The 26641-nt window shown below is 39.5% G+C and overlaps 1 long non-coding RNA gene across 1 annotated transcript; it reads left to right on the top strand.

Moving 5' to 3' along the window:
* Positions 1-1176: 1176 nt before the first annotated feature.
* On the top strand, positions 1177-22448 carry LOC126492982 (uncharacterized). Its single transcript, XR_007589730.1, has 3 exons — positions 1177-1279; positions 14011-14244; positions 22211-22448. It is a non-coding gene; the product is annotated as an uncharacterized lncRNA (long non-coding RNA).
* Positions 22449-26641: the final 4193 nt, after the last annotated feature.

The following is a 26641-nucleotide window of genomic DNA, read 5'->3' as shown; positions in this document are numbered from 1 at the left end:
GTTACAAGGAAACAAAATGAGACTTGATACTCAATCGTGGCAGTCCAAACTCTGCACTGAAGGAACGTCTTTCGTTGGGGAATATTATTTTCAAGTGTGTGGCTTTAGTTTACGCTGCATTTGTTTAACTTTGTGAAGTTGTGTTACTGTGCCTGTCTAAAACACCTGATGATCTAATAAAGAGATGAATGGCCAATAACGAGGCAGAAGCAAGGACAGGTGGGGCTGGCAGGCAGAGAGAATAAACAAGAGAAATATGAAAAAAAGAAGATCAAGAAGCGAGGAAAGAGGAGGCCAGCTACCCAGCCAGCCATGGAGTAAGAAGTAAAGAAAGGAATACAGAAGGAAAAAGATAAAAGCCCAGAGGCAAAAGGTAGGTCGGGATAATTTAAGAAAATTAGGCAAGAAATGAGCCAAGCTAAAAACAGGCATTCATAACTAAGAATAAGCCACCGTGTATGATTTATTTGGAGCTGGGTGGTGGGCCCCTCAAAAGCCAAAAGAGTAAAAATTATACAATAGTTTAGACTTGATTTTAATAGGTATAAATCTTTTTTTTTCAGTTCAAATTAAACTTATTTGGAGGCTTGAGAGAGAACATACTCTTAATCACAGCACTCAGGAGACAGAGGCAGATAAAGTTCTGTGAGTTTGAAGTCAGCCTGGTCTACACAACAAGTTCCTGCCAGCAAAACCCACATAGAGAAACTCTAGGTCAAAAAATATATAAGTATATAGATACAGATATATAGATGATAGAGAAAGATAAAGTATAGTTAGTTATAAGTAGTTATGGGTATAGATATAGAAATAGATAGACATAGAGATAGGTGAAACCTATTTTAGCTAGGCCTGGTAGTGCATGCCTGAAATTCCAAAACTCCAGAGGCTAAAAGAGAGGGATGCTGAGCTTCAGGTCCATCTGAGCTACAAAGCAAGACCTTATCACACCACACACACATACACACACACACACACACACACACACACACACTTTCTTCTTCATTAAGCCCGCCAGCCTTTGGAACAAGTCAGTATCCTCCTCGTGTGATTCTCTGCTGCTAGATGTGAATTATTTGGAAACCCTGAGAAGTGAGAAAAGGAAATTTAGTTTCTCAATACTCATGTGACTTTTCTAAAATCCTACTAAGCTACAGCACCCATGTTTTCTCCTGCAGCTCCCTGACTCCCTCTGATCACAACCAGCGATGCCAGCTGACTTTAGAGTTCCTCATGTACTGACTGGCCCATAGCCTATGAACTGGAAGAGTTTTTCAAGGTAAGCCAGAACAATCAGAGTCCTCTCCAAGAATATGAGTTGTATGGAATTCAATAACATGAGCCATTGGCAACAAAGCAGAAAGACTATCAGAAGGTTGGAAATGTTGAGACAGACTGACTAGACCAGATAAAAATCAGTCGTGAGAAAGGAGAAACTTAAAATCCGTTACTATTATAGACTCTTTCTTAGCATCTCTGTTTTAACATATTCTATTCAGATTCACGGCTTATATGCATGTGTGTGTTTCATGGTATCTGAAAGAATTTGATGGTGTTGGTCCATACTCAGGCCAGCACACTATGCTGTTCTAGCTCAAGAAGAAAAGTCCATCCCAATCCAAGACATTCTTTATACCCAGAACATGCCTAAATGTTTCAGATGGAATTCTTTTAATGATGAACACTTTCAATGGGTGTGCAATAGGTATCATTTGGGTAGGAATAAGTAGAAGGACTTTAGAAGTACTCTCAGCTGTATTTAGAAGATCCTAAGGCCTCCAGGCTTCTGGGATTATCCTTCTCTATAAAAGCATGGCCAACGACTTGGTTCGCCATCCCATTTACTGCGAGATGATCAGCTTACTTTTCCAAAAGTGGTCTATTTGTTCTCATCAGCACCCTTCACCTCAGTAAGCTTTACCACTATATTCTCAACCTGGGAAGCAAGCCCTGTGTGCACAAAACAGTGGCATCATGCTAGCGGTGTACTCAGAAATGAGAGACCACCATTCCTAAATATTTCTGGGTTGTTATCCTTGGATCTTCTTTGTATCTTAATCCCAACATTCTTGCTTGCTCCCAAAGTCTCCACCCCTGTCCTCAGCAGTTTCCTATACAAACTTTAAACTTCTTGTTTTACTAAACAGAGAGGCTCAGATGTCTTTATGTTCCACTTCCCCACAGGTCCAATCTCCTGTGAGTATCAGTCAGCAACCATACCAGACCAATCCGTTCATGCATTTTGCTAAAGAAACATCAGTAGAAGCAAAGGGAAGTTGAATTATTAATTGGGGCGGGGGGGGGTTGAGTAGGCACCACTGAAAACATGAGGTTTCAGCAAGGATTTGAGGAAAATTGAGCAGCTAGTTGGCTGAGTTTAACATTATGTCATTGTTACACAATTAGTGCTGTTTGGGTAGGAAATGTACACTGAAGTCTTTGCATAGAGGAGGAGAGAACAGAGCAGCAATTTATGGTTAACTTGTTCAGAAAAAAATAAATTCTTTGTATTGAGTATGCAGGTTTTCTGTGACATTGAGATGGTTTCTAAGTAAAATAATATAAATGAGAGCTCAAGATTATAATACTGAGACTGATGGTAAGGATAGAGACATACTAAAGAGGCTATTCAGCCTCCTAAAGTGAAAAATGGTGGTAGTTTAAACGCAATGTTAGTTCTGTCGAGTGTAAGATGAAGAGGAGACTTACTGAACGAGGTTCCTCTGACTTACTGCTGAGTTATATGAGGAAGATGAGAGAAACAAAGGCGTTTGAGGATTGCAGGCTTTGGATCCCAAGCTTCTAGGAAGATTGGAGAAACACACAGAAAAGGTTATGTGTATAGTAAGCTGGTGACAGTGGAGGAAGAATCTTTGTGTATTTTCCATCGTTACATGCATTATTCCTCTTGTCAGGGTTTCTGTCCTGCCCAATTCCCACAGTCTCTAAATTTGCCAGGAGACTCCTCTTTGTACTACGGCCTATGTGAGAGACTGGGAAACCCACCATGTGGCTTAGCTCATGGCATGCTGGCAGCTGCCAGGAGACATGTTTCTGTACTGCAGCAGCCATGAGAGACATGAGACTAGGAAACAGAGTTTGACTCCATTTTTGTGTGTTTAGAACCTCCTTAAAGCTTTCTCGGATCATATGTGGATGTAGATGCCATATGTTTGGGCATCATTTGTAGGCAGAATTTCTGTCCCATAATCCACTCCTAAATAACTACACAGAGGCATAATATCAACTAGAAATGCTAGGCCAATAGCTCAGGCTTATTACTAGCTAATTATTACATTTAAATTAATCCATATTTCTTATCTATGCTTTGCCACAAGGCTTGGTACCTTTTCTCAGTATGGCATGCCCATGTTGCTTCTCGTTGCATCTGCTCATGACTCCTGACTCTGTCCTTCTTCTTCCCATAATCTCTGTATGGCTCTTCCCCTAACCTTATCCTGTCCAGCTATTGGCTAGTCTGCTTCTTTATTAAACCAATCACAGTGACATATATTCTCACAATGTAAAGGAATATTCCACAGTAGACGATGAAAGACAGGCTGCCATCTGCCTGTCTTTTATTCCTTCTTGCAGCCATACTTTTTGAACTATACTTTATCCATCCCATTTTTCTATACTAGTGAGAAAGTAAATGAAGCTGAACCTGAGGCAAAAAAAAAAGTGTTAAGCAGAATAAAGGCACAGCATACTCATAAGAGAGTGGTCTAAGCTACAAAAGTCCTAGAATCAAACACAGGGGAAAAGCTTCTTGAAACCAGGCTTAGCTGTAATTTCTTGGATCTGAAGCTTAAAAACAAGGCAACAAAAGGAAAATGGAAAAACTGGGCTTCATTAACACAATACTTTTGTGCATCAAATGATACACTGTCAACAGATTGAAGGAAGCCCACAAAATGGGAGAAAATCATTATGTGATTACTGATTAACTTCCTGAATATATAAAATGTCTACAATGCAGCAAAAATTACAACCTGATTAAAAATGATCAAAAGGCTTAAAGAGGCATCTTTTGACAGATACACAAATAATCATTAAACTCATGAAAAGATGCGTGACATCGCTAGTCACTGGGGACGTGTATATCAAACCACAATGTGACGCCACTTCATGCCCACTAGAATGATTGATACTAAAAACAAAAGCAAACCAAACCACAGCAGGAAGCATGGAGAAATTGGATATGTGACATTGCTGGAGGGAGTGCAAAATGATCCAGCTACTGTTTATTACAGTACAGCAATTCCTTGGGAAATTAAATATGATCAGCAATCCCACCTGCAGACGAAGCTAAAGTAATTGAAAGCAAGAATCTGGGCATGTGTTCAACGTTGGTCATAGCAGCATTATTCACAGTCACTAATGTGAAAGCAACTCGGGTATCCACCTCTAGCTGAAAGAGTGTCGTTCAAGGCGGTATATGCATTTGATTCAGCCTTAAGTGGAACTAAACACTGAACCTGGAGACTACTGTGCTTAAGTCAAACAGTCAGGCACAGAAAGACTAACATCATGTGATTTCTCTAATCTGAGGAACCTAGAGAAGTCACCTCACAGAGACACGAAGGAGAATTTTCCACTTGGGCTGGGTAGGGGTAGAATGAGATATTAGTGTTTGATGGGAAGAGATGAAAATTTTGGAAGAGAAACGATGGTAATCATTTTCCAACAATATAAATGTAATTCATGCTGCAAAACTCCAGACTTTAAAATGGTCTGCACATATGCCATATTAAAGGGCTGTCATCCAGCTTGACACAATGCAAAATACCAGTTGTGATTTTTTTCATTAGTCTCACAATCTAAATTAAAATGTGTTAAAATGTGCAAAACCAAGTACTAAGAATATAATAAAGGGAAGGCTCAGCTACTGTGTGAAATGAGGAAAAATTAGAAAAGAAGCAGAAGCACTAGAAAGAGAAAAATAAAACATTATTTATACAAGGCATGATTATGAACATAAAAACCTCTAATGAAACTAACAGAAGATAAGAACCAAAACTAGAATTAATCAATAAAATTAGAAGTGCTTGAACATTTAAAAAGTCTATTGTCATATCTCCTCCAGCAAGTGGTTAGAAGTTAAAACTTAAAAAATATATATATGTTTAAAAGTAGGAAAAATAAAATTGCTGGAATAGTACTTAATAAAAAGAATACACTAGATTCTAAATAAGTCAAAGGCTATGAAACATTAAAAGAAATGAACATGAAATCAAGTATATGGTTCCAAACAAGTATTTGAAGACTAAATATTATGAAGATATCAATTATTTCAGATTGATTTGTGAATTCAATACAGACTATATTAAAATCAGTCACGTTTTGACAGAAACTGACCAGATGACTCTAAAATGAAAGAGAACTAGAAACACTGAGACCTTCCTCTGTGCCCTAAAAGTTTATATAAAGCAATGTTAACTGAGACAGCTTGGTGTACACACAAGGACAAGCAAGTCGGTGGAGGAGAGGAGAGGAGAGGAGCTCAGAGATAAGGCTTTATGCGGGTACTCAGCTCATCTCCTGGGGTACTAAGTCAGTTCAATGGGTCACATGAGACTTTTCAGTCACTGTTTCTGCAACAGTAGGATATGTTTATGTGGGAGAGTAAACATCCTATTTGCTCCATATTCAGTTACTTTGAAGTAGACCATAAACCTAACCATAAAAGCCAGAACTGTAAATTTTCTAGATGAAAACTTAGGAAAATATGTTTGTGACTTGGGGACAAGCCAGTATTTCTTAGAAAGAGTATGAAAGCATTAATAAAATACTAGAAAATTTGGATTTCATCAAAATTAAAAGTTTCTAAAATTCAAATGGCATTAATGTTACAGTTCTACATATAAAAAATCAGCAATTATAAAGAGTTGATGGTGATGGAAGCTATGTAAGTGGTTCCTAGAAGCTGTCTAGCAATCAGGAAAAAGTATTTCCATAATTTCCTATCAAGTAAGTAAAAACGTATTTATAATATATAATAGCAGCAACAGCACACAAAAATAGGCACTGTGAGAGAATCAATTGGAAAAATACTGGAGAAGGAGGTTTGCAATATTTAATAATGTCTTAGCTGTATGTGGCCTGGCTATTCTATTTCTGAGAAACTTTTACAGTTTTTTCAATGTGCACAAATACATCTGTATTAGGCTCTTTATTAGCTTTGACTAAAGCACTTAAAAACACATTTTGATATGGGGCTTATAAATAAATGATTTCATGAGCCATGAAGCAATTATACGGAGCTATATAACTATTGCCAGAAATTAGACTAGACTTGTGATATACACATACAATTTCTCACATACACACAGTAATTACAAAGCAATGCACACAGAAGGACCCAACCTGTACATCTTTAGTGTGTGTGTGTGTGTTTTGTTTAGTTAGATATCACTACATAAACACTTAAGAGAAGACTGGACTACACTTCAAAAATTTAACAGTGGTTGCTTCCAGGAATGATAAAGACATAGCTGAGTATAAAAGCCAACTTTAATATTTTACCAGAAGCATTTTTCTTTCCTTTGAATCTATCACTGAGATGTGCCTGTTTCACCAAACCAGACTATGTGGCACGACTACTTATTAAATTATTTTGAGCCACAAATATGGCAATTTCTTAAGGCTCGTTTCAATGGGGTAAGATTTTTTTGTGTATGTACTGCTGCCATCATTTAAATACATGAGTAAAAGGAAGGGATAACGCACATAGAATATGTGCACCGTTCTTAGTTAAATGAGGCTGAATGAGCAGCATTCGGCAGGACTTGAAGGATGTATGCCAGGCTGTGCTAGGAGAGGGCACCACTCTATCATGTCCCGCCTGCAACTGGTGCACATCCATGAAGCTCTCGTGTCACGATGTCCTCAGTCTTAGAGAAACAAAACTTGAGACCTCCTCCTCGGCCCTGGGACCCTGGCTATTGGATGTGATGAGGTACTGCAACTCTGTGCTTCTCTGAATATATCATGACATTTTTGCATGCTGGAAATAAAAACTCCACAATTTTCAAGGAGCACTGAGAAATGTAATGGTACAATTCTGTGCTCCCATTAGTAATTTTCTATAATTCTGATTTCTGGCACGCATTACCGTAAAAACAATGACCCAAGCGTCCTTTTTTTTTTCATTACCGAAAACTCCATTAGCAGTTTTATTTCAATAGAGAGAGCTTTTTCCTGTAAGCATTACAAACTGTTTGAAATCAACCTACTTTTTTTCCCCATAATTGGATATACAGTTGTTAAAAGTTTCATTTAGCTTTCTTAGAGTCATGCTTTCAAGTTGTCTTTGCATTGATTTACTAAGAATATAAAATCTTAACAAAAAGTTTTAAATTTTTCTTTTAGCCTAAGACAGCATTTCACTTTTTTAAATCACCAAAGCAGAGCTAAACAAAATCTGTAAGTTGGCTAAGTTGATATTACTTTCCTGATTTTAATATTTGCATTGTGGGCTTATAAGAGTATATTCTTATTTATGAAGAAATAGACATTGAGGCATTGCATGTAAATGATCATTGTATTGTGACTTACTTTCAACCATATCAGAAAAAAAGTTATGTGCATATACATAGAAAGAGAAAAATATAAAATGGATCATAAAGTCAACATAGTGATCTGCCAGAATTTGGTAGATGTGGAGAGAAGATAAGCAGGAATCTTAGCATTAATTTTGCAAATTCTCAACCTCCCAATCCCTTCATTTTGTTCTTTCTTCTTTTGGGGAACCAAATCCGAGGCCTTGTGCATGCTGGGTGTCTTAGTTAGGGTTTTAACTGCTGTAAAGAGACACCATGACCACAACAACTCTTATAAGAGAAAGCATTTAACTGGGACTAGGTTTAGTCCATTCTCATCATAGGGGAAGGGATATGGCAGTGGGCAGACAGACATGGTGCTGGAGAAGTAGCTAAGAGTTCTACGTCCTGATTCACAGGTAGCAGGCAGAGAGAGTAACATCGGACCTGGCATGAACATTGAAACCTCAAAGCCCACTCCCTGTGGCACACTTCCTCCAACAAGGCCACACCTACTCCTACAAGGCCACACCTCCCAATAGTGCCTTTCCCTTTGAATCTTTGAAGGCCATTTTCATTCAAACCAACACACTGGGCTGGACAAGTGCTCCATCACTGAGCTATACTCCCAACACTGTTGCACCTTATTAAGGTTTCAAATTATTTTACAATAAAATATTTTCCCCAAAATTTGTTATTGAGCAGTCCCAGTGTGCCTCTCTATGCCCCACAGCCCCTGGCCTTCTAAAGAGTAGTGCTACCTCTGGGTTCTGTGAAGCAATACTGTTACCCTGTGCTACTGAGCATGTGAGAGCCTCAGCCATGGGAGTGTCTGTGCCTGTGTCAGACCCTGGCGTGATGGCTTTAGGGGACAGCCTATGCTTTCTCCCATCTCTTCAAGCCCTCTTCTTCCATTATCCCTGCAATAGCCTGCCTTCCCTGAACACCTTTCTTTCTTTCTTTAATCATTATGTAATCATTCCTTTTGTCTTCTAATTGTTCCATAAACCTCCCTTTCAACCAACTCTCCTTAGCCCACATATGTGGTAAACTTAGATGCATCCTCTTTCCAAAGCCCTCTCTCAGTTATTCATCACTTTGTAGACTTTACAATTTGTTTTCTAAGACAAACCTCTCTTGGCAACCTTCTTCCAACTCACCCCAATGAAGAAGTGTTGTACCTGCATCGAGCTATATGATTGATTTAAAAAAAAAAAAAAACTAATGTTCTGGTTTAAAACTAGGTTTCCGGTGGACAGAGGAAAAATTGGAAGAAAATGAGAGAGACGATGGGAAGAAACAGACTTTCTTCTCCCTTGCCTGTAAAAATACACAGGAAACAAAAGAGGTTGATAAGTGTGTATAAAACTATGGGACAGTATTAGCTACCTAAGAGCAGGGTCTCATTCGTGATCTACTTCTGATTTAAAATATGTTGAAACCACCCGCAACAAAGGAAATGCTGAAGATAAAGATAAGTAAGGAAATAGAATGATTCCCAAACAATCTTTCAGACTTTTAGGTCAGTGAGATATTGGCAACAAAGGATGAGAAGGAAAATGTCTTCCTTGTGATTGTAAGACATATATATATATATATAATCAAGAGTTAATCATGTGCCCACTCAGTTTCAGGACGACATAAAACACAAGATGATCTGGGTTATACTGCTAACAACTGTGCTCAAATATTGTGTTGGATCAGATAAAATGCCCAGAAAGAAACTCAATGTCAAGTTAAAGGAGGCCCTCCCAATTGTTACCTTCCTCCAGGATAGTGTATCATTGGTTTCTGTACCATCTCCTGAGGCCAAGTCTCAACTCCCTACATCTAGACAGTTGGAATTATACAAGGACAATGTATAACCACATGAACAGAGGTGACATTCAGCACTGTTCGTGGAAGGATCTATGAATGAATTGTATCGTGAGAGTTCAGAACATTGATGAACATTTATGGATATTGCTTGAATGCATGAGTAATTTGGCCACCCAGTAAGATCCAGGAATAAGTATTGGCTTCTTCCTTGAATCCTATTAGGTTTCCAAATTACTCTTAGGCTGTATTCCTAAGCCTTTCCAACTCTATAACGCAACTTGCAGCTTTCTTTCTCTATAGGCTCATTGACTCCTCTAAAGATATTAGAGCACTCAGCTGAAACTGAAGATCAGAAATTAATCTAGGATTAATTCAGAGTCAAATGAAAACAAAAGTCAAAAACCTGGATAGCCAATTCAAATGTTTTTGGGAGCCAATGACCACCTCAATGCCATCGAGTTGCACTGTAGAATTTTTGGTTTCTAACTTGGTTCATTTCTTCACTAAAATAATTATGAGCCAGACAGTGTCCTTAACATTGGCTCTAGAGCAAGGGCAAACTATCCAGTGCTCTGTACTGATGTTCATTCATTCAAATAGTAGTTACTAATTGAAGGACTATTATGTTATCAGGACTGTCTTTCATATCTGTCTTACTATTTCACTGAAGTAAGAAGCAATGTGATCAACTAGATAAAAGATGGATTGGGAAGTATTGTGGGAAAAAAATTCCCCTACCCACATGGGAATGCATCTTTAAATAATACCATGAAAAACTCCTATAACTGGGGGTTTCTCTCCCACCTGCCCATTCCCAAATAACTACTCAGAGGCTTAGTATTAATTATAAAAGTTTGGCTGATGGCTCAGGATTATTACCAGCTAGCTCTTACATTTAAATTAACCCATTTCTGTTATTCTATATTTTCCCACAAAACTTGTGGCTTGGTACCTCACATCTTGCTTCTCTGGCAGCTGCTGGCATCTCCCGGATTCTACCTTCTTTCTCCCTGTATGCAGTTTGACTTTCCCACCTGGCTATATTCTTCCCTTCCAGAGGTCAAAGCAGCTTTATTCATCAACCAATAAAAGCAACACTTATTCGCAGCATACAGAATAACTCAAGCTCCTAAACTGAAATTTTAGGAATAGACCCAATTTTAGATGAAAAAGACCAGAAAACATTTTTATACACACAGCATATGCAAAGCCATTTGAATACCACACCATGTACAAACGAAGGGACATGGTTTGGCAGGTGTCCATGACGAGAACTTCAAGTTTTTTCTCTAAGGGCTGTTGAGATCTGAATCAGGCAGATATCTCTTTGTTCCTGGAAGTCATTTAAATTTAGGTCACTGCGTTAGGAGTAAAATGCCATAGCACAGAACACGTCCAGGATGACGCGTCAGCCAGCTGACGCACTGGTGAAGGGAGGCAAGTGTGACTCTAGATCGGTCTCATTCTTCCTACGGAACTCCAGTCATTTCCTTCCACCTAACTGCTTACCATCCTGGGACTCTGGAATTCTCAAGACATCTCCAGCCTTCCCTCAGCCTACAGTTTCCACAACAGGAAAGCACACTTAGGATGTCCTTGCTTTCCCAACAAGATTTCCTCCTCACCTGGACAAGAGAATGCCACAGTGCCACATATAAACAACCAAGGCAAACAAACAAACAAAAAAACCAAACGCATAGCTGTGTTAAATATTTTTAAACTGAAATGTTTTCAAGCATTATCTGTGCTCTTCTGGCAGACCTGTTCACCTCCCAGCTTTTGACAATATTGCCTGGCATTTTATAACTGTTCTTTGTTTGCCAGGCGGTGCTGTGCAGAGAAAATGTCAGGAGTAGAAAGGCATGAGAGCCCCACCCATGGAGCCTACTTAACCAAACAAGGCACACAGGGAACCAGCCTGCCAGGTGCAGCAGAGAGGCCACGCCTGGTCTCTCTGGAAACTTACCTGGGAACTCACCTTGGAAGCCATTGAGATTGTTCCTTCCTAGAGAATTGAATTGTGTGTATGTGTATTTTTAACTTTTTCTTCTAACCTGGTTATTATTTTAATTTACTAAGACAATAAATTATTTAATGGCATTATTTTGTCACATCTCATTAATACATGTATATCTTAAATATCTTCTTTATATGTATATAGCTTATCTTAATGGAATTTAGCCTATTTTGTCCTTGCTTATTAAATTTTACATTTTGATCATATTAAAAGGCCTGTGGTTTATCTAAGTTTCTAGACTTGAGTATTTTACTACTTTTGTAACAGACATATTTGTTTCTGTCTACTCTTTTCTGTAGCCAGTTGCTGTAAGCTTCCAACTTTATATCAGCAGTTAACTACCTTTAAAACTCACTATGTAGCCCAGGCTAGCCTCCAGCTCATATCAATCCTCTTGTACAGGCTCCTGAGTTCTGGGGCCACAGGTCTGTGTGCCACCAAGACCAACTTCCATACGGCGTTAACAAATACTCTCCAACCTTCTCTAGCTTCCATATCCTCAGCTAAAAACATTAACCCTGGGGCTAGAGAGATGACTCTGTGGTTTAAAGCACTGGCTGCTGTTGCAGAAGACTTGAGTTTGATTCCCAGTACCCCCCATGATACCTCGCAATCATCATCTATTCCACATTCCCAGGAGGATGGTGTCTTCTAACCTTCTCAGGCACCAGACTCACATGTAATACACATGCATCCATCCAGGCAAAGCATTCATACACATTAAAGTAAATGAATTTTTTAAAGTTTATTAAAAACAACCCATTATCCCAGAAAGTTCTGAAGCCACCATTCCTTCCTTGGACAATAGTTTCCTATGCTGCCAAGGGTAGGTAAACACAATTACCCCAGTCCAAGGAGCCTGCTTAGGCAAGTAAACCAATCTTTGGAACAGTAGCTACAATTGTGTTCGTCTCTTCTGCTGTGATCCATCATATTCTTCTGTTGACATTTCTGTCATCTGAAGTCCACAGTATAAAACCAATGTGTAGGAACCATGCCTGCAAGGATCTCTGAGGGAGGGAAGAGGTTTCTCTCATACTGTTCCCAAGTTTATTTCAGCAAAGGAACTTTTCAAACATTATAGTAACTCTCTTAAAAAGGAGCCACGTTGAAGACGCACCACGAACCTCAGCATGTAAACACTCCCCCACTCATTCGTAACTAATGTGATTAATCTATTCTCCATATTAGGCATGCAAGTTCCACTCTTGAGTGGGTCTTCCACCTCCTTCACTTTGGATTAATGGTCAAAGAGAAGGGAGCTATGACAAGAACCATCTCTAATAAGGATGGAAGTAGATAGATAGACAGATAATAGGTAGAAGACAAATGAATACATAGATAGATGTGAGGGTAACAGATAATAGGTAGGTAGGTAGGTAGCTAGCTATATAAACAGACAGAAAGGAAAAGGGCAATGATAAACTTAGGATCATTTCATCAAGCAGGGATTTCCCCTAGCATGCTTGTAATCAGATAACATCTTACAACCACATTATCTTTAGGTGTGCTTCAAGATGTTGTTTTACTTACAAATCCAATTATAATCATCACCAATGATTGAAGCCTATTAAATTTTCTTAAGGACAAAGATGACAGAGAGCGAGTTAGCTCGTCTAGTCTAAAACCTGTTAGACGGACTGTCACTCAACTCCCAAGATCATAAAGTAACAACTTGCTTGTGTGTGCCTGACTCTTCTCTTGGATGAGATGAACACGATGTGCTTAGTGTTTATTCTCCTACCAGGATGCATGCTGATTGTTCAGGTGTCTTATCTCTAGCAACTGTGATCTTCATCTGTGAAAATTACAGTCAAGACGAGCAGCGGCCTTGCCAAAGCGTTTCCGCCAACAGGTTGGGCCAACAGGATCATTTCCACTTGGCATGGCTGCTTCTCCACAGAAAGCTATTTTCGCTAAATGGGGAAAAAAAATCTCCTATCTAACTGGTAAATTTCACGAGATATTGTTGAATAGAAGACTCTGGAATTAGTCTAATATATATTTCCTTTCTTTCACAGATTTTCTGGTAGTTGCCTCTTCCTTTCTGATTGCTATTCTTGGAATGCACACTTTAAATCACATTGAAAATGACCAGTTTGATGGTTTGTAGTATACAAAATCATTCTCAGATGAGTAGGGCAAGGGAAAATATTAAATGTTAAAAGGAAAGTATAAAGTACTAAGACCGGGCAGTGGTGGCACACGCCTTTAATCCCAGCACTCGGGAGGCAGAGGCAGGCGGATCTCTGTGAGTTCGAGACCAGCCTGGTCTACAGAGCTAGTTCCAGGACAGGCTCCAAAGCCACAGAAAAAAAGCCACTCAAAAAAAAAAAACAAAAACAAAAAAAAAAGTACTAAGACTAATGAACAAACAGCTCAAAAAAAAGCAAGCATAAATGGTCAAAAACCGAGTAAAAAATGTTTAAATTCACTCAGGGTTGGGTAAATTTATGGTAAGAATAATCTTAAGGTGTTCTTTAAACCAGTCAACTGTAAAGCCTGAGGTGATTATAACCCTTGCATTTGGTGAGAGATGTAAAGAAATTACCAAAATGTGTGAAAAGTGAAATCAAGCTATGTTACAGCCTTTATGGACAGCAAACTCATACATTCATTCACTCATCTCTCAAGGCCTCATCTCAGCCCCAGGAGCCAGCCTTTGGAAACAAAGCGCCAAGACTTCAGGACACATGTAAAACCCAAGAACTGAAATGGAACAGAAGTCAGTCAATGGGAGAGATGGCTGAGTATATGCTGGTCCACCCACAGAATTCCAGAAGGAACCTGGGAAAGAGTGATGGAAGGCGGCCCACAGGAGACCCGTGAGCTAGCTTCCTCAGAGGGCAAGGCAACTGCAGAACAAAGGTATTTGAATCTATTTGTAGAAGGAAATGCAGGCACGACCTGGGGGCCAGCCGATTGGCACACTGCTTCTAAACAAGAATCATGGCACACCATGCTCCTGAGTATTCCCGGGATTCTGAAGTAGCATGAGTAGGCAGGCTGTAGCTGGCCTGCGGATGTGTCCGTACTCTTCATGACTCCTTTAATGTGCCTCTTCCTCATAAAGAACCTGGTGGTGTGAGCAGTCACTGTCCAGTCTGAGATAATGTGCTACTCAATCAGTTGATGGGCTTCCACTAGATAAGTAGTTGCTCATATGCTATAAAGCAGACACTGGTCTCTGAAACCATCTTCAGAGTGGTTCATCTCTGCACCCTTTACCAACCAATGGGCACTGAAGTCTTATTGGAGGATGCCAGTAACCAATGCATCCATTCCCATTTTTAAGGAATTATTTTCTCAATTTTGACATGAAGAATAGGTATCTGATATTGATAGGCAGTAAGATAGATAGATAATGGATAGTTAGGTAGATAGATGATAGATAGATAGATAGATAGATAGATAGATAGATAGATAGATAGATAGATAGACAGGTGCCATATAAATAGGCCTACAGACAGTCATATAAATGTGGATTAAAACATGTAAAAGAATTCATTAGGTCTTAACATAGGCCACTTTAGATGGTCCTAATTCATAAATGAGATACTGAAGTCTTAATGGGGTAGGATTGAAATTACAGGCACCCATGATAAAAAGAAGATATATGATACCCTATTTGTATAAAATATACATATAAATGAATGCACAAATAAAGTTAACACGTAATTTATTTTATTTATACTCCTATAATATACTTGAAAAAATGGTTAGCAAAATTTACTCATGTCTTTCCCAATGGAATTTTAGGCAAACTAAATATTCTCTTTTATTCTTTATGTTGGTTGAATTAGTTAAGATAATGCTATTCTACTAATAGTTTCTGTAACATTACTTATTGTCGTCTATACACATGAATACACTCATGTGTGTTGGGAAATATATTCTATATGCTATAATTTATATTTTCTATGATGATAAGGCCATTTACTAGTGAAAAGGTATGAACAGCCAATGAATGACATAAATGAGAGAAAGTTCTCTGTCTTCATAATCTTTCCATTAGTGCTTCCCCAGCCTCTGTTGGCACAGAGTTACACTGTTAAAACCAGGTGCTCAGGTACAGTGGGTAAAGTATTTGCTGTGTGAGCATGAAGACACAGGTTCAAGTCCCTGGAATCCAGTAAAGCCAGGCACAGCTGCCTAAGGCTGTCATCTAAGCACTCCTAACAGTAATGTGGAGGCTGAGGCAGGGGAACCCCCAGGAGTTCACAGTTCAGGTGCTCCCATATATTCAGCTACAGACTCAAAGCAATGTAACCGGGCAACTGCGAACTGAAGCTTCTGAAGCCATGTAACAAAATAAACTTTTTCTCCTATGGTGATGATCTCAGGCATTTTGTTGCAGCAACAGAAAGCTAATGCCCATGGGTAAAAAGGAAAGCAGTGTACTGTGCCTAGCTGATCTAAGGATACCGACCAGCCTCCTAGGTGCTTAGCCCAAGTCTTCCCATTAGGGAAGTTACAGTGAAAAACACTAAGAGATTGGAGAAAAGAAATTAGCCAGTAACTAAGCAGAGTTTCTCTGGGTCCTTATTGCATGAAATCATTTCATCAGATTCAGACAACTATGCGACCACTGGGTGAGGAGGGGTTCTCGCACCTAGATTTAGAATGGCTCAAAAAGCCAGCAGGGGGAGAACAGAATAGAAGCCTCCATTATGATCAGTTTTATCTCTTAGTGCCCTGTCACTGTCCTTCCCCTCTCGAGGCAGGAAGTGGCTCTAGGCTACGCTGCATGAGCCCAATATAGACTCTGGTTATTTACGCTCACACAAAGCCAGCGTAGGAGGGAGTGGTCTCCTGAGAAGTCAGATGCTCACCTCCATATGTTCTAGCCCCACTCCTTGTCAGCTCATGCATTCATAATTTAGAATTCCTTCAGGCAATCTGGAGGATGTCCCTTAGTACAGACAGTAGGAGTAAGCATCCCCCCAAAGGATATTAATAGAGTTTTGTTATGAATCAAGGAAAGGAATCCATAAAATTTATTCTCGTGCCTACTGCCAGAAAGTCTCTCTATTAATATGCAAACGCTAAAAGCTCTATTTCTAACATTCCACTAAACTAAACTGCAAAGTTTAGTGCAGAATAATCGCTTGTACATTAATTTGATCTGTTTCTGGTATCACGTTGTTCTTTTTAATTGATCCTGAAAAATAGCCCAGGAAGATCCATCTCTTCTCCCATCGGTTCTGCCATTACCTTGATTGTACAACGGTTTCTGTGTGACAGGGAGTCTCATGTGTGCTCAGTGTAGCTACTTCCAGGAGAAACACACTCTGCCCACCAAATCTTGGGAAGTCATACAAGTACACAACAGAAACACACAGGGGGCTGTTGTGAATGCCAGTTTCCTTTCCTGGGGCTGGCTCTGGCCATCTCTTGTCCCACACTTTCCCAGCTGTCACTCTCTCCCCATCACTCAGTCTTTTGCTGTTCTGAATAATCAGTCTTGTCACCCCACATCTCTCCTGCACACAATCCTGGCTTTCCTCTTCTCGTATCATGAGAATAGTCTTGGACAAGAGGTACTTCTAATATCTCCACCAGACCCCTGGTACCTATAACCTGCCTGGGGAAGTCAGAAAAGCTTCCAGCCACATCTCTTTCTAATCAGTTCTCTAAGCTGAAGCTCGGGGACTCTTACCATAATAAAATTCTGATGCCAGTTTAAAGTTCTTCATGGTTCCTATGACCACCAACATGGCTATCAGTGAATGTGTAGTGAATATGGCAGTCTCTCCTTGCATTCCAGACATCACTCCCTGCCTTCTCTCCCACACCTCCATGCTCATCTCTTGTCTTATACATTGTAGTATACTGGTATTTCCTCCACCTAACCATAATTTCATACCTGTGAATACTCCCTCTATCATGTTGTATGTGAGTTCTAAATCTTCAAAATTAATGTTTAGTTTCTTTCTTTCTTTCTTTCTTTCTTTCTTTCTTTCTTTCTTTCTTTCTTTCTTTCTTTCTCCCTTCCTCCCTCCCTTCCTTCCTTCCTAGAGAGTGTCCTCAATTTCCTTTCTAGAAAAGCCCCTGGCTTTCTCTGAGCAGAGCTTGCCCAACTCATTTTGATGGCTCCATGGGGCTTTCCATGAATCTTATTACAACTCACTATAATCAATCTTTAATGTCAGCCTTCCTGGTAACCCACAAACTCTTAAGAGACAGGACTGTCTTGATGTTTTTTAATCCCTAGTTCCCCATATCATATCTTATTAAAGATAGTTGTTTTATGAAGGAACTAATGAGTGAACAAATGAATGAACATTAGAGTGGATCTAAAAGACATTCCTGGGGATTTTTAGTGTCACTTTGGGTATCTAACTACTGGAGCCGAGTAACAACACTGACTTACTTATGAGGAAAGGGGTAAAAGGGAGCATCTCTTCTGTAGTTTGGGGCTCAACCCTATTGGAAAAGTCACTGTTGCTATAACTTACTGATTCTTCCAGAATTCTGAAAAAGCAAACACTAGGATAGGAAAAGGAGGAAGGAGGGTTGAAGATTTTGCCAGATTAAAATCTAAAAGGTTTGCTTTGAAATCATTTTTAAATGAGTATATGAGCAACAAGGAAAGAAACTGTGCCCATCTGGAATACTCAAGTTAGGAAGGATAGGGAACTGGCATCTGAAGGTCATGTTTTCAGAGAAAGAGCCCCATACACTCTGGTGTTTACACTTGGTCCCCAGTTGGTGGCGCTGTTTGGAGAGGTTATGAAATGTTTAGGCCATGGAGGCTAGCTAGAGGAAGGTCACTAGAGATGGACCTTGGATGTTTTTAGCCCCATCCCACTGTCTGCTTGTCTGCTCTGCTTTATGTACATGTCTGAGATGTGATCAGTCAAATCCATGCTCCAGCTTCAAGCTGCCTTGCCATCTCCCAACATTATGGGCTCTAACCCTAAGAACCTGAAGCCAGAACAAAGTCTTTCTTCCTTAAGTTGAATTTGATCAGAGTGTTTTCTCATAACAACAGAAAAGCAACTGACACGGCTGATATGGGATTTTCCGCTGTATGTTGTGAATATGTTTTATTATCATTGGTTAATAAAGAAGCTGTTTCAGCCAATGGCTTAGCAGAGCAAAGTCAGGTGGGAAATCTGAACAGATATAGAGAGAGTAAGCAGAGTCAGGGAGACGCCGTGTAGCTGCCCATGAAGCAAGAGGTAGCAAATCATGATAGAAATGGGTTAATTTAAGATGCAGAAGCTATCTAGAAATATACCTGAGACACTGGCCAAACAGTATTTGTAATTAATATAATTTCTGTGTGATTATTCGTGTCTAGACATCTGAGAACAAAGAACAGACTCCATTTACAAAATGGCACCCAATGTGGGTCTAACCCACATGACCAGTCACACACTTTGGATCCGGGTGATGGTAATCCCACTGGGGGTTAAGAGGAAAGTAGCTGAGAGCATGCCTGCCGCTCAGCATAAAGAGTTTATGTGCTGCACAGTGCTTCCCAGAGTTGAGGTGGTGAGTACCACTCCTACCCAGAAGTCCCAGAACTGATGATAAATGTAGTTCTGCCATATTGAAAGGTCAAGAGAGGTGGAGCCAGCATCCAGGCTGCCACAACCATACTGCTGACCATTTTAAAATGCTCTTTGTCAAAAAATGATTTCAGATATACAATAAGACAAATTCAGACATAAAAATTCTCTAAACAAGACACAGTGTGCTTTAAAATGTATGTAGGCTTGGGACAGAGTGGAAAAAGAGTATAGACAGTTATAAAAAGTAAAGTATTTAAAGGGACAGTAAAAGTAATATAAAAGAGTACAATCATAGATTAAAGGAGTAAAGAAAATAAGCCAAGTAAACATAAAAAAGTACACAGAGAGTCTGGATTATGTTTATTATTGTGTTTTTCTTTGAATTTTTTTGACTGCAAAGAAATATTTGATTCTGAGGACTGCTAAGCTAAACCAACATAAAGGTATATTGACTTCAAAATTTGGGTCTAAGGATATGTTGTTTTAGAAAAGAGATTCTGCTTTTGTTCCCACAGAGAATGGGAACCTGCGGATTCATTCCATGTTATGTGATTTGATGAAAAAAGACACCTCCCCCCGAAAGGACTCCATGAATGCTAAAAATACTTCTCCCAACTTAAAGCAGGAAGCAGTTTGCTTTCGTTTAAAGGGAATTGATTATAAGTGATTAATGATCACAGTCAGTTTCTAAAAAACAAAAAAAGGGAGGTATGATGTAAAAATAAATATATTGGTATAGACTTTGGCCCATTGCTACAAATTTAAGGTCAATTTTGTTACACTGTATATATGTATTTCTGCTCTTGTTTAAAGTATTATGTTTATACAGCTCATTTAAAATATAATATGTAATTAAGAAATACAGATTAATAGGTAGACATATATAATAGTCAAACTATAGTCATGGTAATTAGGTTTTCTAGATACACAGAGATATATTTCAGTTAGATAGATATTCTTCAACACTTCAAAGACCTACGAAATATGGTATTTAAAATGTTTTAAGAACTTAGACTTTTCTCGATAATGAAACATGTCTGCTTCTGGTAGCACCAATTACTTCAGAGACGTAAATGGGCATTAAAGAAACTTGTTGTGTAATTTGCCTTCAATGTGACAAGGCTAGACATTTGGGAAAAAAATGCTCTTGCTATAACCGCTTTATGGTATGCTGTATAAACTGGACATGCTTATACCCACACAAAAGTGACTGCTAAACTTTCCAAAAGACAGAATGCTCCTTCAGGGTTCTTGCTTCACAGAAGAAACTTCCAGACATTCTGCAGGACACAGAAGAAAGCAATTGATGAACTTTGCCATTACAATGCAAAACAGATCTTCAAATTTCCTGCTTCATGAAAAAGTCTACCAGATACTATGGGTCTTTAGGTTGAAGGTGGATGTTCCAATGATACAGAAGAACTTTATGTGTTTGTCCAGGCAGCAAGATATCTCTGTCATTTCTAGAGTTTTGGAAGTTGCTTACAATGTACTTCCTGTTCAATTAGGTAATATTATATCCTTCTGGGGTCTTTGAAGAGCTGAAGACAGATAAAGTTTTCCTTAGTTATGCTAAAAGATAAATTAGATATGAAACTTTAGACTCACAAAGGTAAAATAGATTATAGTATATTTTCTTTAATTTTGCCAGATACAAATAGACTATATAACTGTAATTATTGCTTGAACCTGTTTTGTTACATGTAATGTTACTATGCTAAAATTAAAACCTTCCTTTTTATTTAGCCAGAAAAGAGAGATGATGTGGAATTCTCCTCTGTATGTTGTGAATATGTTTTATTACCATGGTTTGATAAAGAAGCTGTTTTGGCCAATGGCTTAGCAGAGTAAAGCCAGGCAGGAAATCTTAACAGAGATAAATAGAGAGAATAGGTGGAATCAGGGAGATACCATGTAACTGCTAAAGGAGGCAGACACCATGCAGTTGCCTAAGAAGCAAAAGGTAACAAACCACAAGCCTTGTGGTAGAATATATAATAAAAGAAATGGGTTAATTTAAGATGTAAGAGCTAGCTAGAAATATGCCTGAGACATCGACCAAACAGTATTGTAATTTGTATAGTTTCTGTGTGATTATTCGGGTCTGGGTGGCTGGGAACGCAAAGCAGTCTCCCTTTATGGGTCTGTAAGCTGAAGTTGGATGCCCCAATGTTACAAAAGAACTTTGGGTGACTGTCCAGGCAACAAGATGTCTCTGTCATTTCTAGAGTTTTGAAGGTTGCTTACAATGCACTTCTTGTTTACTTAGGTAATATTATATCCTTCTTGAGTCTTTGAAGAGTTGAAGATAGTTACAATTATATTTTTTCATAGTTATGATTAAAAATAAATTAGATAGAAAACTTTAGACTCACAATGACAGGGTAGATGATAAAGTATTATCCTTAATTTGCCAAATGTAAATGGACTAAATATTGTAACTATAATTCTTGATTAATAACTGTTTTATATATAATTTTACTATGTTAAAATTAAAACCTTCTTTTTATTTAGACAGAAAAGGGGAGATGATGTGGGGTGTCCTTCTGTATATATGTTGAGTTTATTGGTTGATGAATAAAACTATTTCGGCCAATGACTTAGCAGAGTAAAGCCAGGTAGGAAATCAGAACAGAGATAAATAGATAAAGTAGGCCCAGTCAGAAAGATGCCATGTACCTATGGAAGAAGACAGTTGCCAGAACCTTACCCTGTAAGCCACAGCCTCGTGGTGATACATAAAATAATAGAAATGGGTTATTTTAAGAATTAAGAGCTAGTTAATAAGAAGGCTGAGCTAGCAGGCTGAACAATGTTGTAATTAATATAGTTTCTGTGTGATTATTTGGGTCTGAGCTGTTGGGAAATGAACAGTCACCTTCTACAAAAAGTTTTGTAAGCAATGCTGTGAGGGAGTGTATTATTGGTCAGCAGACAGGATTCTAGCCATGAAGAGAGGAACTCTAGAGTTATAGCAAGGTGTTCATAACTGGTGTTCTGTTTTCTACCACAACGAAGAAGAAATAAGAATTTTGTGGGTGACATTGGAGAATTAGAAAGCCTGTAAGTTGTTTTACAACTTAGCAAATGCAGAAGAAGCTTTTTCATGGTCCCAGTGAATTTTTTTAATTCTAATAAGTTAGAGAAGAAAACAGGTTCCTAGCACCATGCTTCAGATCCCCCAGATGCTATATTTTCAATAACCCAGTGCATTTCCATGAACAGAAAGAAAGAGTCATCCAAGATTGAACTGGAAGTTCTTTGTGTATTAGTAATTCAATGACAGTCTGACCTCTGCTATTTTTGTTTTCAAGGTATGCATTGATCAGCCAACCACAAAGACCACTCGCACATCAGACCCTGGAGAAAGAAGCCTTCCTCAGCACTATCTGCCTTTTGCTGAGAGCCTTTTGCTGAGAGATGATTACTTATACAGTATCTTGTGGCCTGTAAACACTCTGTTCCAGATAGTGTGTTAGAGCCTTGAGTCAAATCAAATGTTCAGTGAATGGTTTCTCAGCAAAACCTGCAAGGAATAGTCATAAATTTTGCTATTTGATTTCTTATGGTAAATACCAATGGAGTCATTAAAGACTGTGTCTTATGTGAAGTTTCATGTGTGATATTTAAAAAAAAAAAAACAGGCCTAGGGAAGTTTTGGCTACTCTAAAAAATAATTGTGTGTGTTCTCTCCTTTCTTTTTTTTTCTATAGTTTGTATTTTTTAATTTATTTATTTATTAAAGATTTCTGTCTTCCCCACCACTGCCTCCCATTTCCCTCCCCCTCCCCCAATAAAGTCCCCCTCCCTCGTCAGCCCAAAGAGCAATCAGGGTTTCCTGCCCTGTGGGAAGTCCAAGGACGACCCACCTCCATCCAGGTCTAGTAAGGTGAGCATCCAAACTGCCTAGGCTCCCACAAAGCCAGTATGTACAGTTGGATCAAAAACCCTTTGCCATTGTTCTTGAGTTTTCAGTAGTCCTCATTGTCTGCTATGTTCAGCGAGTCCGGTTTTATCCCAGGCTTTTTCAGACCCAGGCCAGTTGGCCTTGGTGAGTTCCCGATAGAACATCCCCATTGTCTCAGTGTGTGGGTGCACCCCTCACGGTCCTAAGTTCCTTGCTTGTGCTCTCTCTCCTTCGCACCTGTCAGAATGGCTAAAATCAAAAACACCAATGATAGCCTTTGCTGGAGAGGTTGTGGAGAAAGGGGTACACTCATCCATTGCTGGTGGGAATGCAAACTTGTGCAACCACTTTGGAAAGCAGTGTGGCGGTTTCTCAGGAAATTTGGGATCAACCTACCCCTGGACCCAGCAATACCACTCTTGGGAATATACCCAAGAGATGCCCTATCATACAACAAAAGTATATGCTCAACTATGTTCATAGTAGCATTGTTTGTAATAGCCAGAACCTGGAAACAACCTAGATGCCTTTCAATGGAAGAATGAATGAAGAAAGTGTGGAATATATAATTATTAGAGTACTACTCAGCAGTAAAAAACAAGGACTTCTTGAATTTTGCATGCAAATGGATGGAAATAGAAAATACTATCCTGAGTGAGGTAAGCCAGACCCAAAAAGAGGAACATGGGATGTACTCACTCATATTTGGTTTCTAGCCATAAATAAAGGACATTGAGCCTATAATTAGTGATCCTAGAGAAGCTAAATAAGAAGGAGAACCCAAAGAAAAACATATAGGCATCCTCCTGAATATTAACCTTCATCAGGCAATGAAAGGAGACAGAGACAGAGACCCACATTGGAGCACCGGACAGAAATCTCAATGTTCTCTCCTTTCTAATCAGGTCAAACAGAATTACTTGCCAGAAGCCTGCTGACTTCTCTATATTCACTTATCCCTGCTCACAGTGCAAGCTCTAGCTGGCCATTACTAGTTAAAATCTCCATTCTAGACCTTGCTTGATTTTTCTGATTGTAGAAGTCAAATATCTTCAGTCCTTCTTAGCATTACTTCTAATTTTGTTACACCTGAGTCTTTTTGATAATAAATTCTCTTTTATTCATTTATATAAAAAATTGTCCTGGGAGGCCACTGCATGCCAGGTTAAGAATCTGCAGAGTTACTATAATGTACTGCCTGAGGCACACCAACTGTATGAAGAAAGGCAGCTTGCAATTCTGGAGATTCAAGGCAAGGCACCTCCATTCCTCAGCTCTGAAGAGGCCCTCACAGGAGATGGTGTCACAAGAGTGGAAACATGCGGGGGAAGGGGGAGAGGGATGAGTTCTGGGAACCGGAAGGATCCCTGAGGAGAGGATATGTCTTAAAGGTTCCACCTCCAAATGTCCCCTCATATAAAAACAAGCTCACAATTCTTTGTGGGACATGCACCTTCTAAACTAGAGTCAAATCATGCCTGGCTAGCTCTTGAGCAAATGCAGAATTTCTATCTCAAAATTCCTGGGCTCTTCTCTGCCTGTCATCCCCTAGAACTGACTCACCTGGGATATCCTGCAGGCATTACCAGACATATGCCCAGTGGGTACATAAACAGCAAGTCATGAAAACTCTTCTCATTTGCAACCCCTTGGAAAAGGATAAATTCTTTCAGAAACTATAGAATTTTTAGGGCATTCTAGTCGCCATGATGTAATCTCTGTGTGTCTTTCTGCCCCCACTGTTCCTTGGTTTCTTTCCTTAATTAATATCAAACTCCTCACTTGCCTGACCACATGACATTTCTGAATCCCTAATGACTTTAGCAACGCTGTTCTCTTTTCCGCTTCCTTTGCCAACTCCTCCATCTGACATTCTCCCACGTGTCATTAGAGCCATGCTTGAAATCCTCTACCTCCGGAATGCCTATTGCCATTGCCCCCAAACAAGCCCTCCTCCTGCACTGAGTGTAACGGTGCAATAGACCCCAGCTTGACTCTTGGATGCAATCTAATCTGAGTTTATCACCTACCTGACTATACCAATTTAGTCACTGTATGATTTTCAAAAATCTGTTTAAACTTTCTGGGTCTGTGTGTCCCAGTGTGAAAAGAGGGCAGTAATACTATCTATCTCATTATATTGTTAGAATGAAATGACATAAAGAATGCTCCACACTTAGAACACTTCCTAGCATGTGACTACTTTTATCAGAGTGATCTTGTGCACCTCGGGTTATAGTTATTTATCCAGGCGCACTCTTTCCCACCAGATTGGCAACTTCTCAGGAATTGGAACCATAGCATAATGCTCCGCATCCAGGAAACACGCAATATGCGCATGTCAAGTTAAACGCCATAATAGAACAAAGAACAAATGACTTCATTACTATCCTGCAATAGAAGGAATTGTTGACTCTGGCTTGTGAGGACAACCTGTGGAGTACAACTGCAGTCACCCTCTTCCACTGCCTTCTTTACCATGTTCTCTCCCTCACAGCTTACTGATTGTACATGAAGTCCTGACTATATGTCAAGCAATGAGCTGTGGAGTAGAGATACCTACATGAGCACTGAAAAGAGACAAGACAACAGCTATCCAGGCAAGTCCAATTCAGTAATATGAATAGGTCATAACGGGACATTACACAAAATACTATGGAAAAAATTTAGGAGAGACAAGTAACTTACATTTCGAGTAGATTAGTGAAATAAAAATAAAACATCTCCCTGAAACAAGAACCACGTGTGTTGGAGATGCACTCTCCCCACTGGACTAATAACTGACCCATCAGTTTTTGACTGCTCTGCTGTCCAGGGACCCCTTACCAACAGTAGTCATCAGGACACTGGGGAACAGCGCTGTGAGCCTTGGGCAACCCTAGGTTCCTTGCAGCATTACTTCCTGAAGAATAATCATTTCTTATAGCTGACAAAGCTAAATATAAATGTGTTAAAGCCATGGGGCGCCTGGGGCAATACAAACTAGCTCCTCCTTGACCCCTTAGTAGCCACTGCAATGACTTGCCACGTAAGCACACTCCTGAACGTAGGATTCAGGTTGTCTCTAACACTTGTTAAATTGTGCACCATAGGTGATGGTGGTGATGACCTGAAAAGCCCTGGTTCCAACTCTCGTAGCCTGTACTTTACACACACAGCATTCTCTTTGGTTTGTTTGGAGACAGGGTTTCTCTGTGTCATCTTGGCTGTCCTGGAACTCGTTCTGTAGACCAGACTGGCCTCCAACTCCCAGAGAGCCACCTGCTTCTGCCTCCTAAATGGTAGGATTCAAGGTGTGCACCACCACCACCACCCAGTTTATAGCATTCTTAGTCAGTCTCTTTATTCTTTCATTAGTAAAACACTTGTTGGCCATATAGTGAGGCAATTATTACTAGCCCAGAGGTTAGCAAATCTTGAATGTTTAAGTCCTTTATTCATTTTCTTCATTACTGCACTGGGGGAGGATATTATATAGTAAGGTAATATGGGGGCAGTACTAATACACTGAAGAAGGCAACAGTCAACTGACTCCCCCATCCGTTTTAGGCAGCTTCTGCCCATACCAAGTCACTGCACACATTCCAAGGAGTACACCAGAGGCTCCTTGTTTTATCTCAACTCTCAAGGAGTTCTTTTGAGTTCATACTTTTTCCTTCCTGTATGAAATGTAATGTTTTGTCCCTCCTGTCATCCATATTATGTGGTTCTAAATGTTAAACTTGGCTTTCCTGGTAAAGTTTGAGGGCTTCGGATGCTGACCGAATTGGCAGTGGATTATGGCTGCACCACGAGCCATGCTGTAACACACCATGGGGTGTGTTACCCTCAGCAAGCT

This window comes from Alexandromys fortis, unplaced genomic scaffold (genome assembly GCF_014885135.2).
Source record: "Alexandromys fortis isolate MF-2015 unplaced genomic scaffold, M_Fortis_MF-2015_v1.1 scaffold_328, whole genome shotgun sequence".
Lineage (NCBI taxonomy): Eukaryota > Metazoa > Chordata > Mammalia > Rodentia > Cricetidae > Alexandromys > Alexandromys fortis.
The sequence above is the reverse complement of the archived record's forward strand: the minus strand, read 5'-3'. Positions and strand labels throughout refer to the sequence as shown.